At 38.2% G+C, this 20,504-nt stretch overlaps 1 pseudogene; it reads left to right on the top strand.

Moving 5' to 3' along the window:
- Positions 1-307: 307 nt before the first annotated feature.
- On the top strand, positions 308-19,509 carry LOC114410784 (annotated as a pseudogene).
- Positions 19,510-20,504: the final 995 nt, after the last annotated feature.

The raw sequence follows: 20,504 nt of genomic DNA, 5'->3' as shown, positions 1-20,504 counted from the left end.
AAAATAGTACAACCAGTAAAGAGGTTTATTTTAAGTGAAATAAGGATAATTTAAATATTTTTTAAAATGGAAACAAATTAAGTTTTGGCTAACATCTTAACTTGACCAGAACAGGGAAAAGTATACTCATCTATTCTTTAACATGTTGAGGGCAACAAGCTTCTTTCACATGATAATAATACCATGCCAAAGTTGCTATGTGCCCACTAATTTAATTACATTGAATTAGAGCTTGAATTAGACAAAAATATTACTTCAATCAGTACAACATCCATTAACCAAGGCCCGATTTTGTAGGTGTATAACAATGCCAATTATCTACAGAGGTGAAGTAATTAAATTCTCTGTATGTAAGGGCATTCATGAGTGAGATGAGGCTCGTTTGTGTTGTTATTGTCTTTGAAAATTATTATATCTTTGGTTCATTTGTTTTCCATTATTTATGATTACTCCATTTTTGGCTGCCTAGCTGGCTGGCTTTTAGAACAAGGGAAACGGTGGGTCGATTCTAAAGGGTAGAGGCCTAGTAGAGCACTATATTATTCTAAAAGTTTTACTCACCTTGGACGTCATTCACTACAACATAATGCTTTGCACCCTCGCCAGAGCACGCAAGTGGGACCTCGTGGAGAGTTTATGGACCGAAATGAATGCGAAAGGGGTTGCCCCTGTGAATTCCACTTATGGGACCTTGATTGATGCTTATAGTAAACGTGGACTCAAAGAGGAAGCACTTGCTTGGCTTCAGACGATGCAAAGTCAAGGAATGGAGCCTGATGAGGTCACCATGGGGATTGTTGTTCTCTTGTACAAGAGGGTCGGAGAGTTTCAAAAAGCTCAAGAGTTTTTCAGAAGATGGATAAGAGGTGCACCTTTTAGATTAGGTGTGTGTCATACCCTAATTTCGTCTGGGGAGCTAGGTGGCAACCACCTCCCCCGTTTTGCTAAAAATGGGCTTCCGGGGCTTCCGGGACATCCGTAATGCTTTCATAAAATTCCCATAACCCTAAATAAGCACATTTCACTTAATATGGGTGAGAAGGAAGAGAAAAAAGAAGAAAATCAAGTCCTATAGGCTTCCGTAACTCTTCCGTAAATTACGAAAGAAGGGGGGTGAACTTATCAAAAATGGGGGGGGTGCAAATAGCAATTTTGAAATTGGGCCTTCCAAAGTATTTTCAAAGCTGGATTGCTTTTGGAGGAAGCAACCCAGCTCGCCTGGGCGAGCTGGGCGGCAACCTCCTCCCCCTTTTTCCTATAAATAGGCTGAAGGGGGCTGTTCTAAGGGTCTCGGATCCCCCTGTTGATGTATTTCAGCTGTTTTGGGTGAAAAAAAATTGTTTCCGTGAAGAAAATCCAAACCGAGGTGTTTCCGTAACGCTTTCGAGATGTTTCCATAAGCAAATCCGTGAAGGTTTTCCTCCGTTATTCACCGTTCTTCGTTCTTCAACGGGTAAGTTTCCAAATCCGAGACTTTTAATTCATTTCTTGTTTCTTGGTTTTCATTTTTATTTTGTTCAATTTTGGTTTCTTTTCTTCCGTTTTTTACGAGCTTTAACCGATCGTTTAAGCCGTTTTCTTGCCTAATCAAAAAATAAAATAAATTTTCACCGATCATTTGAATTGTAATATCCATTAATTTCTGTTAAAATGAAATCCGACTGTTCGGTCATGCCGTAACCACGTTGGAAATCAAAAAAGAGGTAAAATAATAATATAATAATAAAAAAATACCTTTAATAAAAATAAAAGCGGAAAAATCAATCGGACGTTTTCTCTTTGGGATTTCTCGTTCTTAATTGAATTGACTAATAACTAAAGTGAAACTAAGGCTAAAATCAACCCGCAAAGTCAAGCTCGTCCACAAAAAAAAAATCACTAAAAAAGGATTTGAAAAGTTCAATATCTCAGTTTTTCTTACCAAGTAAATGGATCATTTTTAAGGTTCAACGCCTTAAAATGACCACTTTCCAAGTAAAAAAGAATCGCTTGATTCACCCTTAAAAAGAACTGCGTAGGTCTGATTTCCTCTTCAATGGAGGGTACGTAGGAGCAAGAGCCCCGCTTTTGTCGACCTCAAAAAAAAATAAAAAAAAATAAAAGTTAAGGTAACACAATTTCCACAATTCTAAAAAAAAACATAGGCTGTTGTCCTTTGAGACAAACGTGAAAGGTGCTAATACCTTCCTCAAACGTAAATACAACTCCCGAACTTGGAATTTTCTTTTTTGACCGGTTTCCTTCGGTTTTTTCCGACGTTTTCCACAAATAAACGTTGGTGGCGACTCCGTGCATCTTTCCTCCTTTAGAAAGCGCACCCGAGAGCCTTGCCTCGCTCGCCCGCAAAAGGGCATGTTGCGACAGTTGGCGACTCCACTGGGGACTGTTTTTTGTGAGTTAGGCCTATTTTAAAGAATTGTGAAACTTTGTGTGTGCATTTGTTGAACTGTGTAAAATGTAATAACTGCTGTCTTTTCCACATTTTTACACTGCATTTAAGCACCTATGGGTTTGAGTAAAAAAAAGGGGCCCTATACCCGGGTTCACGGGAATCTAAGGAGTGGGGGGCGAATCTATGATCATGCTAGGTCTCCGACTAGCTTGATAATAGTGAAACCTCGTCTAAAGCTTTCTCTCTTTATAATATGTTGTCGCTGGTATTCCATACCGCCACAATATTATTATCTTGAGTGATGATACCTCTAGAAAACAGCCATGTGAGTTATGAATCGTTGGGAGTAGTTATTAGAGACCCCTAGATATTATCCTATAGGTCCCTAAAATAGGGGCACGAAGCGAACACGCTGCGTGCCTTTTAGACACTGTCATGCATATAAACTAAAGGTCATGTACGCTTTTGTTGTATGATTATTTGAAGATATTGCCGTACTCTGTGCATCCCCGTGTTATGCTTTTTGTGCGTCTACATCATGTCGTCACGCACGCGTTGTATGTTGGTCTCGTCTTTTGTCATGGGAAGCCGGAAAATCCATATCACCTTCTTAAACTGCACACATGGGGCACTGCACCCCCAAATGCGCAAGTAAGAAGAGATAATTTTCCGGGCCCTTGTGTCCGTAAATGCATTCATATCATGCATCACATAAGCATCTCTTCATGGCATCATAATGAACATATCATTCCTACATTTTTCCATTATCATATTCCAGCATCACATTTTGCATGAGTCATTGCATCATCATGCATATGCATTCAACATACTTTTCGTTCTACAAACTGCATACCTTTTGTTTTCATGTTCGCTCATGCATGATCCTTGCATTTTCCTCTGCAAAACAAAAAAACAAAAAGGGAAGCATGAAAATTCACGCTGCATATATTTGGTACCATGAGCCAACCATGTTAGGATCATAAACCCGTTTCACTTAAAAACGAAATGATTGAACATGGTACCTAATGCAGGGTTAACTAAGAAAAGATGTTTCTTCGGGCATCTCAATTGCATAATTACATTTTCCATGCATAGCATACATATTCTCGAGTCTTTCATCTCTATGAAATGTTGCCGAAGTATTGGCGATCAAATTGTCATTCTTTGGATTATGGGGTTGAACCAAGCTCATGCTTTTACGGAAAGGTTCATTAAGTCAAGTTGAAGCATGGAAGTAACCATCTTGCAAAAATTGGGGCAAAAGATGGATCGTGTTACATCATTGCTTCGTCTACTGCCAAACACGTTTAGGATTGTTGATATCCTTGTTACTTCTAGCTTCACCTTGACAAAGATGTCATGGACCATCTTGAAAATCTAAATTGATTCAACCCCATGTCCTGCGTAAAAATTTGCAATACTTCAACTATGCATCATTCGCATACATCCATGCTTTTCATTGGTTGCATTGCTCATTACATTCTTTCCTTGAAAAATAAAATAAAATAAAATGAACTTAATCATTGTTATAAAAAAAAACTGGGGCAAATGAAGAGGGTGAGAATGAGGGAGAAGCCCATGCTGTGACTGCCATTCCTATACAGCCAAGTTTCCCACCAACCCAACAATGTCATTACTCAGCCAATAACAAACCATCTCCTTACCCACCGCCCAGTTATCCGCAAAGGTCATCCCTAAATCAACCACAAAGTTTGTCTACCGCACTTCCAATGACGAACACCACCTTTAGCACAAACCAAAAACACCAACCAAGAAATGAATTTTGCAGCAAGAAAGCCTGTAGAATTCACCCTAATTCCAGTGTCCTATGCTGACTTGCTCCCATATCTACTTGATAATTCATTGGTAGCCATAACCCCAGCCAAGGTTCATCAACCTCTATTTCTCCGAGAATACAACTCGAACGCAACATGTGCTTGTCATGGAGAAGCCCCGGGGCGTTCCATTGAGCATTGTAGGGCCTTGAAGTGTAAGGTGCAAGGTCTAATTGATGCAGGCTGGATGAAATTTGAGGAGAATCGCGTGTAAATCTTGACATTGGCAAGAGATGCCACACATGGGGCAATTTTGAAAGCTGTTGTTAGATGTCTCTAATGACTCATCAAGATTTTCAAGTTTGTACCATTATTGTAAACCACAGTTACAATGTTAAATGAAATGGATAAAGTTGATATCTTTGTCCCTCGTCCTCTCACAAACGCATCTTTGCTTATTCAACTTTCACCGGAATGTGGGTGCAAGCCATTGGTTTGTTTGCTCAAGCGACTTGTGCTCCTGAGTTTGGACTTCCAAGACCGTTCAATAAGAGATTACTCGTCTTGCACGTTGGTGGGGGTGTCGTAAAACAACGAGTAAAGTTCAAAAAAAATAAGTTTCAAAATAAAAATAAAAAAAGAGTTCAAAAAGAAAAAAAAGCATTTGATTGATTGTGTTTTCAAGACGTTCATGTGACCTCATTTTATCATTCCGGAAAGTTTGTCTTTTTAGAGAGAAGTGAGTTATCAAGAATAGGATGTGGGACAAATGGCCTCAGTTATCTTAAGAAAAAAAGGGGGGTTGAATTAAGATACAAAGACTATTCCCCCAATTAAACTTTCACTCTTTCTTTTTTTTTATTAACAATGCACCCTTAACATGAATTACTCAAAAGACAATTCAAAATAAACTTCTTTAAAGCAAAAGATAAATAGCAATAAATAAAAGAAGTTTAAGGGAAGAGAGGAATGCAAACTTGATTTATATTGGTTTGGCCACTTGCCGTGCCTACGTCCAGTCCTCAAACAACCCACTTGAGATTTTCCACTCTCTTTGTAAAACTCCTTTTACAAAGTCTGAACCACACAGGGACAACCCTTCCCTTGTGTTCAAGAATCCTCTACGACAAGAGACCCACGGTCTCTTAATCCCTTTTCAGAAATAAGAAGAAGAGAAGAAGAAATCTCTCTTAAAAGAGATAGATTGTACAATGAAGATCAATCAAAATTCCTTATTGAATATGCAAGTGGTTGACCAAGGAATCTTTTTGACAGGATAAGACATTTCAGTTCAGAAAAACTCTTAATCTTTTTGAGAGGATAAAACTTTTTGGGCAATGAAAACTCTCTTTAAATTCGTGTTTCCAAGTCACCTTTGATGGTCATTCATAAACCATTTGAATAGATGTGACTCTTGAAAATTATTTTCTGAAAATCCCCTCTGGTAATCGATTACAAGACTTGTGTAATCGATTACAGGCTTTAAAATTTGAATTAAAACGTTCAATAAACTGCTGGTAATCAATTACCATCCATGTGTAATCAATTACACATTATAAATTTTGAATTCAAATTTCTAGTATAAACATTTTCAGCTGTTGGTAATCGATTACCAGAGTAAATCTCAAATTGAAATGATTTAGATTGAATTCTTTGGCCAAACCTTTTGCTTTTTCAATTTGGAAACTTCTTCCTAAGATTCTAGAGATCGACTTGATCATATATCTTGATTTTCTTGGATTCTTGGATTCTTGTTTTGAATCAAACTTAGAAGCACTTGATCCTTTGGCATCATCTAAACATCAAAATATCTTGCTTCTACATAAGAGTCATTTGACTTAATCCATCAACTGAAAAAATCCTTCAACTATTTCTCGTCCTTGGAAAATTCTTTTTGCAAGAATCAACTACTTCTTTCATTCTTCCTCACTACGAGGTTGTGAAAACAAAACAACGATGGATACCTCAAAGCCTTACACTGGGGCAATGAGGGGCACCGTGCATGAGCCTCAAGTAAACCTAGGGGCAGATTAGAAGTTCTCACCCAATAGGTTCCCTGCTACATGGTCATGACGAAAGACAACGATTGGTTACCTCAAAGCCTTACACTGGGGCAATGGAGGGCACCGTGCATGAACCTCAAGCAAACCTAGAGGCAGATTAGAAGTTCTCACCCAATAGGTTCCCTGCTACAAGGTCATGACGAAAGACAACGATTGGTACCTCAAAGCCCTACACTGGGGCATCATGCATGAGCCTCAAGTGAACATAGGGGCAGATCAAAAGTTCTCACCCGTCGATGTTTTTTTAAGCAAAAAAAAGGGGGTGACAAACCCTAGAATTTCAATGGATTGATTAAACGTCAAACGGCTCCATTGTCGTCACTTCAAAATGGTCAAGTGACTAAATCAAACAGAACAAACACTCTGAGGGAGTTCCCGGAGAGATTTGCAAAGATAGGATAAGGTTGCATGAATTATCGCCTCTTTCAAAAGGACAGTCAATCTGTGTTTTCCAAAAAAAAAAGAAAAAAAAAATCAAAATCAAAATCACAAAATAGGGAAAGAATGTCATGAACATTGTACAACTTTCCATTACTTTGCATTGTTTCATATAAATTCCGCATTTACCAAATTTCACGATAAAGGTTGCATGCATCTGCATCCCTAAAATTCATGTTAACTGCATAGATTTCCTACATCTAATGTCCAATCTTTTGAATTTGGAATGACTGGTCCTCTCAATGAGTCAATCTCTTGCTTTCTCATAAGGGCGGACCCTTGGGTACTAGTACCCTCACCTTCAGAGGACTGCACATCCTCACTTTCAGAGGACTACGCGTCCTCGCCTTCAGAGGACTACACGTCCTCCCTTTTAGAGGGCTACACGCCCTCGCCTTTAAAGGGTTGCACGCCCTCGCCTTTAGAGGGCTACGCATCCTCATTTTCAGTGTGTTCCATATCCACACCTTAAGAGAATTTAGGATCCTTTGCCCTTAGATGCTTAACCGAGACTTGCACTCCCGGTTAAGGGGCCAGTAGTTTCCTTTTATTAGTTCCTGGGCCACCCCCTAATATTGGAGGGCGACCAACTGTGCAAGCACAACCAGAGAGGGAGGCTATCACGCAGCTACTATACATACCGGGGCAAGATTTCACCCGTGCCGCTGCAAAGAAACGAGTGTGGATCATGCGCGCCAACATGACCACTCTTACACAGATATAGATGACGTTGCTACTTAGCAACATTCTGCCCAACGACCGCAATGTCGATCTCCCCCTGTGGAAGTATCAGTTGGTCTGTGTCGTTCCGACATAGGTAAGTATGCATGTGGCTAAACTGATTTCTGATGTCATCTATTGTTTGCAGGGATCGCGCCCGCAAGACACCCAGTGGACCCGAAGAAGTCCAACAGGGCCCTGGGGTTTCCAGCTCTGGTTACGGGCCTCTGTCAGTCCTATAGGGTGCCCGTCCCCCCCAGCAAGTTCATGCCATTGTGACATAGGTAAGTAGGCACATCTCTCAACTGATGTCTGATGTCATCTATTGTTTGTAGGGATCACGCCCACAAGACACCCTGTGGACCCGGAGAAGTCCAACAGAGTCTTGGAGTTGCCAGCTCTGATTACGGGCCTCTGCCGGTTCTACGGGGTGCCTGTTGCCCCCAGCAAGGTCATCAGGCCCCCTACTAATCGAGCTTTCATCAAGAAGTATTGCGCCCTCAAGCAGGCGCAGGGCGAAACACCCCAGCAGTTTGAGGATGGCCTCCAGCGGGCAACAGACGCACCGCCACTACCTCTAGAGTTCACCTCAGCTCATCCACAAAAAGGTTGGAGTGTTGCCTACGGCACATGGCCGACCAATAGGCGACCAAGTCCAAAGCCAAAGGTAAGCAAAGTACTAGGTCCGTGACCGACAAGTCATAAGGCGTCCAGCTCAAGACGTTAAAGAAGCGCTACTAGGAGGCAATCTAGTACCTTTTAAATCTCTGCTTGTTATTTGATCACTTTTGTTTTTCAAGTCATAGCAGGACACACCTAGTTGCTCATGATCCTAGGAATTTTAATAAAATGAGCACAAGCTCGGAAGGTAGTCATACCTCACAAAATATATATATATATATATATATATATATATATATATATATATATATATATATATATATATATATATATGTTTAGGTAGTGAAAATACCTTAGATATACATGTATGTAAACAAAAAAAAAATACTTCACAAAATATATATATGTATGTTTAGGTAGAAAGATACCTTAGATATGCATGTATGTAAACAAAATATATATATATATATATATATATATATATATATATATATATATATATATATATATATATATGTATGTTTAGGTAGAAAGATACCTTGGATATGCATGTATGTAGCAAAAAATACTTCACAAAATATATATATGTATGTTTAGGTAGAAAGATACCTTGGATATGCATGTATGTAGCAAAAATACTTCACAAAATATATATATATGTATGTATGTTTAGGTAGCAAGATACCTTGGATATGCATGTATATAGCAAAAATATCTCACAAAACATATATATGTATGTTTAGGTAGCAAGATACCTTGGACACGCATGTATATAGCAAAATACCTCACAAAAATATACATATGTTTAGGTAGCAAAATACCTCATGAAAAAAAAGAGAGCGAGCAAGAAAAGAAAAAGAAGGAAAAAAAATAGAAAAAATAATAATAAAAAAAAATAAAAAGTTGTCTAGCTAAAAAACAACATGCTTGTGAAAAGAGATAATTTCCAACTTTTCTTTGAAAGATTTTACTGATCTTAACCAGTTTTTGAAAAAATGTGTATACACCTGAAGAGTGAATGCTGTGAAAATTTTCCCGAACGCCCAAAATGGACTCGAATGAATGCATGATTTGATAAAAGAACATATTTTGGAAACACTGGGTTGACTTAAATAGGGAAAATGTATCTTAAGCCCTAGTGTCACATGACCATAAAAACTTGATGCTTGAGTGTCCACATGGGTGCATGCATGACCAGTTTTGCATAAAATTTCCTAATCATCATTGTTGCATGTATATCATGGAAATAATGTGGGACATCCCCTTTATCCCCGAACCGCTGGCCAAACCCTGACATATATCATGACCAGCCGTTCTGCAAACCTTGAGCCAAAATCCCAACTTATCATAAACCTTGACCCAGGGTGAGAATGTCAATCCTTGCCCTCGGAAGAAAACAAAAAAAAAGAAGAAAGAAAGAAAATTCCCAATCAAAGAGGGGGAGAAAGCAAAAAAAAAAAAAGAAAGTTCCCAATCAAAGATCGGAAGAAAATAGAAGAAATATACAGAAAGGTCTTTGGACCAGACAATATCTGAACAATACAAAATTGTCACCAAGTAAACAAGAAAAAGGAAACCACGACCTAAAGTGGTCCTCTCCCTTTGATTGCAGACAAAATCCTGTGCGCTAGCGACTTTCTCGCCACGCACTAAACAAAAATAGAAGAGGAAAAGGCAAAAACACTCAAAGCCAAATTCTCCGCCTAAAAACCATTCCCAAAATAAGTCCTATTGATCCATGATCACGCATGTAATCTTTGATTTGATAGGAAATGATTTGCAAAATCAAGTCATGACATATCTATGGTTCGGAATTAGGATAAAAAGCTTACCTGTGTGAGATTGATACACTTTGAGTGATTTTCTCCTGTCTTTGTTGGACCCAGTGTTTCCTCTATATGGTCGTTTAGAAACGAAATGCTAACATCCAAAATCTCATTTATGGTTATGAGAAAATTTCATTAGCATACTCTCCTTCCTCGATAGACACATCATTTTTCAAAAAAAAAAAAAAAAAAAGCATATGTTGCTCTGATCAGTTGGAAGTTTTGTCTCTTTACTAAAGCATGTTCGCATTTTAGTGAAGAAAACACCGAGACTATTTTTAGTCTCACAGTTATCAAGAACTATGTAGGTCTGAGTTCCTCATCACAAATTGAGGATACGTAGGAGCAAAAGCCCTGCTTTTGTCGACCACCCCACTTTTTGTTACCGTGACCCAAAAGTCCGGTGGCATGCGGAGCCACATGACCGTGGGATCCCCAGATTCATGTTCTTTTTATGTTTCATCCTTTATCATTTACATGTTATTTTATTTCTATGAGTTGAGGGACTAACGTTTGTTTCGTTTTGATTGACTCTTGTTTTGTGCATACATGTCATTTGAACTGTTATGTTAGTGCTTACTTCGTTGATTTTCAATAGTGTTCGTTGAAATTCCGGAACCGTGTAGAGTTTTTCATTTAGGAACATCGTCCTAAAAAATAAAATGAACCAAAATTGTGATAACGCCAAAAATAAGAAAGAATCGTTGTGAAAAAATGTCATGTCTATGTGTACAAAGAAAAGAAAAGAGTTTTTATATGTAAAAAAAATGTTTATAGAGGGATTTTGTGTGTAAATAATGTGTGAAAAGAAATTCTTGTGGGTGTGAGCGACGAGTGTATATAAAGAAACTTTTGTATAAGCTACGGGTGTGTGTTGGAAAAAACGAAAAAAAGAAATCTTTGAACATGAATAGGGTTTGTATATAGACCGTGTTGACGTAAAGAGAAAGAATTTTAATGTGTGTGTGTACAGAAAAAGTTCGTCATGTATAGGAATGTAGGTGTACAAAGAAAAGTTTTTCTCGTAGATGGCAATGGATGTATAGTTTTTTGTGAACATAAAAATGAAACAAAAAGGAAAAGAAAGGAAGACCTCGAAGGTCGGCATGTTATGGTCGTAGGAAGCATAAATCATTCGTAGAAAGCAAACATATCTTTTGGAAACAAAGGGCTGACGCTAAGAGTTTATTTTCCTAAATGACCGAGATAAGAATGGATGGTTTCATTGAACCAATGAAAGAACACAATTTGGAAACGTTGGGTCTGTTTGTGTAAATCCCCAACCGTAGTATCACAATGCCATAAACTGGATGCTTGAGTGCCCACCTAGCTGTGGCCATGACTAATTTTGCACGTTGTTTCCAAATCATCATTGTTGCGCGTGCCTTGTGGAATAATATGGAAGTTCGGCCCGAGACCGACACCTTGACACACGAATTTGTTTTTCCCCAGATATCAAGATCGGGCTCCCACGATAAAAGACCCCATTGAGACACAACCTTAGACTATTTTGAACCTTGGCCTATAAAAAGAATCCTCATCCTTTCTCCCGAAGCAAAGGACAGCGGAATCTCCTCAAGGGAGAGCAAATAGAATGCTAAAACCCGATTTCCCAAAGAAAGTGGAGAAGGAGAAATGAAAAGAAAGAAAAGGAAAAAATGAAAAGAAAGAAAAGGAAAAAATGAAAAGAAAGGAAAAGAAGGATTCCCGACCGAAGATCGAAAGGAAGTAAAAAGGAACAATTGGAGGAAAACAGAGTAATTCCCGATCAATGAAAGAAAGAGAACAGAAGATCTTCAGACTAGATAAATTTTCGGCAAGGTAAGTGACTGTCGGCAAAGGAAAACCCATTTTTTGGTGGTTCTTCCTTTCGGATTGCCATTCAAAGTCATTCTCGACTGGCGATATCCCGCCCCACATAAACAAAGAGGAAAAGACCGAAACACCCAGCTTCCTCTCCAAAAAACACTACCCTCGAGAAAATCCTATTGATCCGTGATCATACGTGTGATCTTTGATTCGATAGGAAATTGTGTGCAAAATCAAGTCATGGTGCAGTTATGGTTTGAGGCTAGGGTAAAACACTTGCCTGTGTGAGTTTTTATACACTATGAGTGATTTATTCCCAGTTTCAGCTTAACCCGATGTTTCCCTTGAATGTTCATTTAAAAGCTAAATGTTGATGTCCTGCCCTTCATTTTCGGTTACAAGGAAGATTACCCTTGGCACGGGTATATTGCTTCTCTAAGATATGGTGCTCTCGCGAATGATTTATTTTTCTTTGCAAAAAGCACGTTTGCCTTTTTAGGTGGAAAAAACCCGGTGGACCATTCGGTCCTGCCAACAAATTTTATTCGGAGCCCCATGAATTGATTGTCATTCATGCATCCTCCATCAACGAGTCTGGAGCCCCGCGAATTGATTGCCTAGTGTTGTTCGCCAATTCTCCATTCTCCACTTTTATTCAGAGCCCCATGAAATGATTGTCATTCATGCATCCTCCACCAACGAGTCTGGAGCCCCGCGAATTGATTGCCTAGCGCTGTTCGCCAATTCTCCATTCTCTACTTTTATTCAGAGCCCCATGAATTGATTGTCATTCATGCATCCTGCACCAACGAGTCTGGAGCCCCGCGAATTGATTGCCTAGCGCTGTTCGCCAATTCTCCATTCTCCACTTTTATTCAGAGCCCCATGAATTGATTGTCATTCATGCATCCTCCACCAACGAGTCTGGAGCCCCGCGAATTGATTGCCTAGCGCTGTTCGCCAATTCTCCATTCTCCACTTTTATTCGGAGCCCCATGAATTGATTGTCATTCATGCATCCTCCACCAACGAGTCTGGAGCCCCGCGAATTGATTGCCTAGCGTTGTTCGCCAATTCTCCATTCTCAACTTTTATTCGGAGCCCCATGAATTGATTGTCATTCATGCATCCTCCACCAACGAGTCTGGGGCCTCGCGAATTGATTGCCTAGCGCTGTTCGCCTATCCTCCATTCTCAACTTTTATTCGGAGCCCCATGAATTGATTGTCATTCATGCATCCTCCACCATCGAGGCTAGAACCCAGCGAATTGATTGCCTAGCGCTGTTCTCCTATCCTCCACCCTCGAAATCTTGTTCGGAGACCCATGAATTGATTGCTTAGCGCTGTTCATGCGTCCTCCACCATCAGGTGCGGAGCCTCCGGTGACTGGGAAATGTGGTTTTTGTTATTTTCCCGATCGGTTCCTTCGCCAAACATGTGTATATATGTATATTATGTTATTGGTGTTTTTGTTGTTTGTGTTTTGTTTTGTGTTGTGTAGAAAAAAGGAGAAGGAGAGACGGGAGTCGTCATAGACTAATCACGGAAAGGGCGAAGACGGACGAAATCAGTGTTTTATCTTTGCTTTCCTCTTATCTCCGATAAAAGGTAAGTAAATAGGGGCAACTGTCATACCCTAATTTCGTCCGGGGACTATTGCTTGATGGCATGCAACCTTTAATTGACCGCTTCAAAGTACTTGGCACCCTTTGTTGCACAATATGTGAAGTCCCGAGACGTGCCGGAAATCAAAAGGAAGCGTTGTTACGCAATCCGTGAAATTTCGTAACGTGACGGAAATCAAAAGGAAGTATTGTTACGCAATCCGTGAGTTTCCGTAACTTTTTCGAAAGCTAAAAAAGAGTAATTACATGATCCGTAAGGTTCCGTAACCTTACGGAAAGAAAATAAGTATCGTTACGAAATTCGTAAAGTTTCGTAAAGTTACAGAAAAAGAATCACCAAAATAAGCAAAGGGGTGTATTTAGTAAAATGGGGGTGCAAATAGTAATTTTTGAATCTTGGCCCTTCTAGACGTTTCTGGGCAATTTCTTGCTTAAGGTGGAAGCAACCTAGCTCGCCTGGGTGAGCTAGGTGGCAACCACCTCCCCCGTTTTGTTAAAAAATGGGCTTCCGAGGCTTCTGGGACACCCGTAATGCTTCCGTAAAATTTCCATAACCCTAAATAAGCATATTTCACTTAATATGGGTGAGACAGAAGAGATAAAAGAAGAAAATCAAGTCCTATAGACTTTCGTAACTTTTCCATAAATTACGAAAGAAGGGGGGTGAACTTATCAAAAATGGGGGGGGTGCAAATAGCAATTTTGAAATTTTGAAATTGGGCCTTCCAGAGTATTTTTGAAGCTTGATTGCTTTTGGAGGAAGCAACCCAGCTCGCCTGGGCGAGCTGGGCGGCAACCTCCTTCCCCTTTTTCCTATAAATAGGTTGAAGGGGGCTGTTTTAAGGGTCCCGGACCCCCTTGTTGATGTATTTCAGCTGTTTTGGATGAAAAAAAATTGTTTCCGTGAAGAAAATCCAAGCCGAGGTGCTTCTGTAACGCTTCCGAGATGTTTTCGTAAGCAAATCCGTGAAGGTTTTCCTCCGTTATTCACCATTCTTCATCCGTTCTTCGTTCTTCAACGGGTAAGTTTCCAAATCCGAGACTTTTAATTCATTTCTTGTTTCTTGGCTTTCATTTTTATTTCGTTCAATTTTGATTTCTTTTCTTCCGTTTTTGGCGAGCTTTAACCGATCGTTTAAGCCGTTTTCTTGCCTAATAAAAAAATACAATAAATTTCCACTGATCATGTGAATTGTAATATCCATTAATTTCTGTTAAAATGAAATCCGACCGTTCGGTAACCACGTTGGAAATCAAAAAAGAGGTAAAATAATAATTTAATAATCAAAAAATACCTTTTAGAAAAATAAAAGCGGAAAAATCAATCGGACGTTTTCTCTTTGGGATTTCTCGTTCTTAATTGAATTGACTAATAACTAAAGTGAAACTAAGGCTAAAATCAACCCACAAAATCAAGCTCGTCCCCAAAAAAAAATTCACTAAAAAAGGATTTGAAAAGTTCAATATCTCAGTTTTTCTTACCAAGTAAATGGATCATTTTTAAGGTCCAACGCCTTAAAATGACCACTTTCCAAGTAAAAAAGAATCGCTTGATTCACCCTTAAAAAGAACTACGTAGGTCTGATTTCCTCTTCGATGGAGGGTACATAGGAGCAAGAGCTCCGCTTTTGTCGACCTCAAAAAAAATAAAAAGAAATAAAAGTTAAGGTAACACAATTTCCACAATTCTAAAAAAAAAAATAGGCTGTTGTCCTTTGAGACAAACGTGAGAGGTGCTAATACCTTCCTCAATACAACTCCCGAACTTGGAATTTTCTTTTTTGACCGGTTTCCTTCGGTTTTTTCTGACGTTTTCCACAAATAAATGTTGGTGGCGACTCCGCGCATCTTTCCTCCTTTGGAAAGCGCACCCGAGAGCCTTGCCTCGCTCGCCTGCAAAAGGGCATGTTGCGACAGTGTGGATGATAAATTAGTATCACATACCAATGTTTGTTTAAGCTCTCATACATATGCTACCTTGATTGACACGTATGGGAAGGGTGGTCAATTTCGCGTAGCATGTGAAACTTTTGCTAGGATCATCAGACAAGGCAGATCGCTAAATACAGTTACACTCAATACAATGATTCACTTGTATGGAAACTGTGGACGGTTACGACAAGCTTGTTTGCTGTTCCAGAAAATGGGAGAGTTTTGGGGTGTACCCGACACTTGGACGTATAACATCCTCATTTCTCTTAATATTAAGAATAATAAGGTCAAATTGGCAACTAAATATTTTGCAAGGATGAAAGAGGCCTTCCTTGAGGCAGACGTTGTGAGTTACCTAACCCTGTTGTATGCATACTCGACTAGGAAAATGGTTCGAGAAGCGGAAGAGCTCATACGGGAGATGGGCAAAAGGGATCTTGAGATTGATGAATTCACCCAATCTGCGTTGACTAGAATGTATGTAGAATCAGGTATGCTTGAGCAGTCGTGGTTGTGGTTCAGGAGGTTTCACCCAGCTGGAAATATCAATTCTGATTGTTATTATGCCAATATTGATGCATATGGAGAGCGGGGGTATACTTTAGCAGCCGAGAAAGTCTTTATTTGCTGCAAAGAAAAGAAGAAGCTCACTGTCCTTGAGTTTAATGTGATGATTAAGGCTTATGGGATAGGAAAATGCTATGATAAAGCATGTCAATTGTTTGATAGTATGAAAAAATTTGGTGTTGTTGCAGACAAATGCAGCTACAGTTCTCTCATTCATATTTTGGCCAGTGCTGACAAGCCACACATTGCCAAATCTTATCTTAAAAAAATGCAGGAGGCAGGACTTGTGAGTGACTGTGTCCCATACTGTGTTATGATATCAAGCTTCACAAAGTTAGGCCAATTTGAAATGGAAGAAGAATTATACAAGGAAATGCTTCGATATGTCGTCCAGCCTGATGTCATTATTTATGGTGTTTTTATCAACGCTTTTGCTGATGCTGGAAGCGTTAAAGAAGCCATCAATTATGTTAACGAAATGAGAAAGTCAGGACTGCCAGGGAATCCAGCTATATATAACTCTTTGATAAAGTTGTATACTAAAGTAGGTTACCTGAAAGAAGCACAAGAAACATACAAGTTGATTCAATTATCAGATGAAGGTCCTTCTTTATTTTCCTCTAATTGTATGATTGATCTTTATACTGAGTGACTTATGGTTGAACAAGCAAAAGAGATATTTGAGAGCTTGGTTTGTATTCTATGGATAGGAGGCTAAGGGAAGCTACAGAGACATTCAAGGAAATGGTAAAATCTGGCGTTCAACCACATGATTTTACATTCAGAGCTCTTGCAAACATTTTACTGAATTGTGGAGTTTAATAGTAGGCCATCCGACCCCAGCAAGACAAATGGGTAGGAGGCTAAGGGAAGCTACAAAGACATTCAAGGAAATGATAAAATCTGGCGTTCAACCACATGATTTTACATTCAGAGCTCTTGCAAACATTTTACTGATTTGTGGAGTTTAATAGTAGGCCATCCGACCCCAGCAAGACAGATGGTCAAACCACGATGACAAATGGAAATGGGTCAAATGCTACAAAAAAAAACTGATTATATCTCAAACAACCACTACTACATTGGGGAGGCGGTGGCAATTAATTGGCAATTTGGCATATTCTCTTTGCTTTACTTTCACTTCAACTAAAACAAAATTATATGGGCAAAGCAATCATGTACGTTTTAAGTTAGTAAAAAGAACTGGTCTTACACAATGTATTAATAGACATTTATATTTAATGCCTAATTGTGTTTTAAACAAATTTACCTCTAAAAAATTTGATGATAAAAATATAAAGAACTTAATCTAAGTTTTATTTTTATTTCGATAATAACAAACTTCGTCTAAATAATTTAGAGAATAGCATAAACAAAGCCTAATTATATCTAACCTTCCTCGACTTCCCAATATATTTTTACCCTTTTATTCCTTATCCCAATTCCAGAGTATCTCTTTACTTTCTAAGTTAGACTTATTGAAGGGAAATACATCCCTTTCATTAAATCAACACACTTTAATTAATTTAACCGTACTGTATGCTATATATATGTACGTGTTTTGCAGAAAATCTGTGTCTTCATCCATATCCTTGCTAATTAATAAGCTAACACAGTACGCACTAAGACTAACACTTATTCTCCCTAATTTTGTACTCTTTTAAGATAGATTTACATTTACTTATACCATTGAGAAAAGAGTTATGTTTGTAATATCCAAAACTGAAATGAGAGTAAGCCAAAAGTTTATAAACCTAAAATTTGTTTATGTGTCGCCTGTCTCTTCTCCTAAGATAGTGGCTGAAGTGTGTGGCTCTATTATGTGTCATTATTGGTTCACACTATAAAGCCTTTGAATTTTGACTATGGACTTCTACATGTTTTTTTTTTTTCAATTAAAAAGCTTTGAATAGGCTAGTAATTAAAAAGAAACTCAGTAATATTTAAAAAGAAAACAAAAGAGAAACTCAAGGTATAGGCTCAAAACTAAATTTTAAAGGTTAAAATACAACATTTTTCTAATTTTTAAGAGTGACGAGTCAGATTATCCGACATAGATTAATCATTGATTATTCTATAAATATTTTACACTAATAATAATATTATGATAATAAAAAAAAACCAGAGTAACCCCTTTTCTGATCTCTTGGATAAGTTCCCGTCTTGTTGGAAGACAAACAAATAGTTTGCATCATCTTCTACCCAAAATGAAGGGAGGCCCAGTTCTCATTTGGAGTGAAATGACTTGTTTTAATAAAAAGAACAAAACCTCTCCATGGCCCATAGCGATTATAAAGCTTAAAGGTGCCTTTTGCCAGGCATGACAATTCCTTTCTGGATTCTCCATCAAAGTTATTACATTCTCTTATCCTATGACTTTCCTATATGACTATTCATTTAATGGATGTGGCAGAAGGCATGAAAATGGTCCAGCTGTACTACGCCCATGCATTTGAAGGAGTTCATTATACAAATGAGTAGATGTGGTTAATTATGGTTGGAGCCTACATAAGGTATAAAAGCATGATTGGAGGCTTACCTAGTCTGGCTTTCCTTTGGAGCTGGTTGTTTGCCTTTTTTTTGGCTACATGGCTGAGGCCTGAGGCTATGGTTGGAGCATTTCAATCACAGTATTTAGAATTACTACTGGTAATTTCTATAATAATCTTGTAATATGGTTTGGTAGTTTGAATAGTTCTCCATAAAATGAAGCAAAATATATGGGGATATCTGAAAAATGTAGGATAAATTGATATTTGTTGTATATATTGTTTGTAGCAACATTTCAAAGAGACATAATTTTACCTAATCATGACTACATGTCTCTGATTTTTTGCAGGATTCTGGAATGGGAACAAGTTTTGACTTTTACTACGAGTATCCTTCAAGATCAGTAATGGGAATTGGATTGTTGAAACCTCTTTGGAACTACATGAACTGCTTTCTCCTCTTTTTCTTCATTTCAAGGACTAAAGTAATTTAGTATATACGAGGAATGAGGATAGAAGGAAAAGTTTTTTTTCTGGGTAGAAATTGGTCTTGTATGCTACATTCTTTGGTGTATGGAGAAGATATGGTTTGACAGTAGAGGATTTTAATCTTGCACACCGTATTGTTCAGGTATATTTAACATTATTATCTGAGTACCAACATCATTTTCAAAATGATTGCTTTTAGTTTTAGCGTGAACCACCTTTATTTTTTTAGCTGCATTTTGGTGTCACTTGCATTGCCACTAAATGAAACTATCCTGAAATTTGTGTTATTCTATGTGCAAATAAGTCTTTACTCAACATATTGGTGGTCAATACTCAATTGTCATTTGTCAAAGCTACATACTTATATTATATATATATATATATATATATATATATATATATATATATATATATATATATATATATATCATGCTATTCAAATAGTTAATGACTATGAAAACATTTTCTTTGTATTTCAGCCCATTTTTAGGACAGCCATGTACTATATGGATTCCTTGAATCTGACAGTTGTTGATCATATACATTTGGCCAAGTCTAAGCTTTACATTTTCTTTCCAATAAAAAGTAAGTAATTTTGCATGTTATCTTTTGGGGAGACCCTTTTTCCATTATTTATGTCTAGTATTTGTGACTATTTTTCCCCCTTTTTTTCAGCATGGAGGAAAAGTTATTTGTTGCTAGCAGATCTAATGGAAAGCCATACAAAGCTATCAGAGAAGTATAATTGCATCCGCATTTGATTTTTTCCAATTGTAAAATTCCAGTCATTCTTTTTGAGTAAACTGTAAAGAGCAAGTTTCAATAAAATTAGAGTTAAACAAGAGTACTTTTTGGCCAATATGGAAATCCTTCATAAGAATCCAAGAGTCATGAAACCTCTTCACTTTCTTCTTTTAAATGTTGGAGTTCTCATAGGCCTCTAAGCTGATCTCTTCAAGTTCTTGCAATTGAAGCTTCCTTTCCATACCCACTTCATCAAATGCCATGTTACAACTCTTCACCGCCCAGTAAGCACAGTGCTCAATGTCCACCGGAAGGTGGCATGCCTTACCAAAAACCAACATATAGGGAGACATCACCAAAGGTGTTCGATACGAGGTCCTATGAGTCATAGAGCATCTTCAAATAGCTTGCTCTAATCCTTTCTATTAGGTTGCACTACTTTCTGCAACACTTGCTTAATCTCTTTATTAAAAAACTCTATTTGCCTATTAGTTTTGGGATGATAAGTTGTAGCAACTCTATGCACAACCACATACTTTTGGAGCAAAAATTCCAAGGTTCTGTTATAGAAATGACTTGTCACTGATAATGGCTCTAGGCACACCAAACCTACAAAAAATGTTAGATCTCACAAAATCCATAAAAACTTTAGAATCATTAGTTCTAGTGGCCTTAGCCAACCCATCTAGAAACATAATCAATAGAAAGCAAGATATATGAAAAACCATGAGAAACAAAAAATGGACCCATAAAATCAATACCCCAAACATCAAAAGTCCCATAGAAAATAATGGGTTGTTAGGGCATCTCATGCCTATATGTAATAATCTTTCTCGCTCTCTGACACTGCTCACAAGTGGTGGAAAAATGATGAGCATCTCTAAAAATGGTGGGCCAATAGAACCCACAATCCAACACCGTCCTAGTAGTTCACTCAAGACCAAAATGACCGTCGGTAGGTGTGCCATGACAAAACTAAAGAATAGACTGAATCTTATGATCTGACACACAC

The sequence above is a fragment of the Glycine soja genome, chromosome 4, assembly GCF_004193775.1.
Source record: "Glycine soja cultivar W05 chromosome 4, ASM419377v2, whole genome shotgun sequence".
Lineage (NCBI taxonomy): Eukaryota > Viridiplantae > Streptophyta > Magnoliopsida > Fabales > Fabaceae > Glycine > Glycine soja.
Note: the sequence above shows the minus strand (reverse complement) of the source record. Positions and strands in the feature narration are given on the sequence as shown.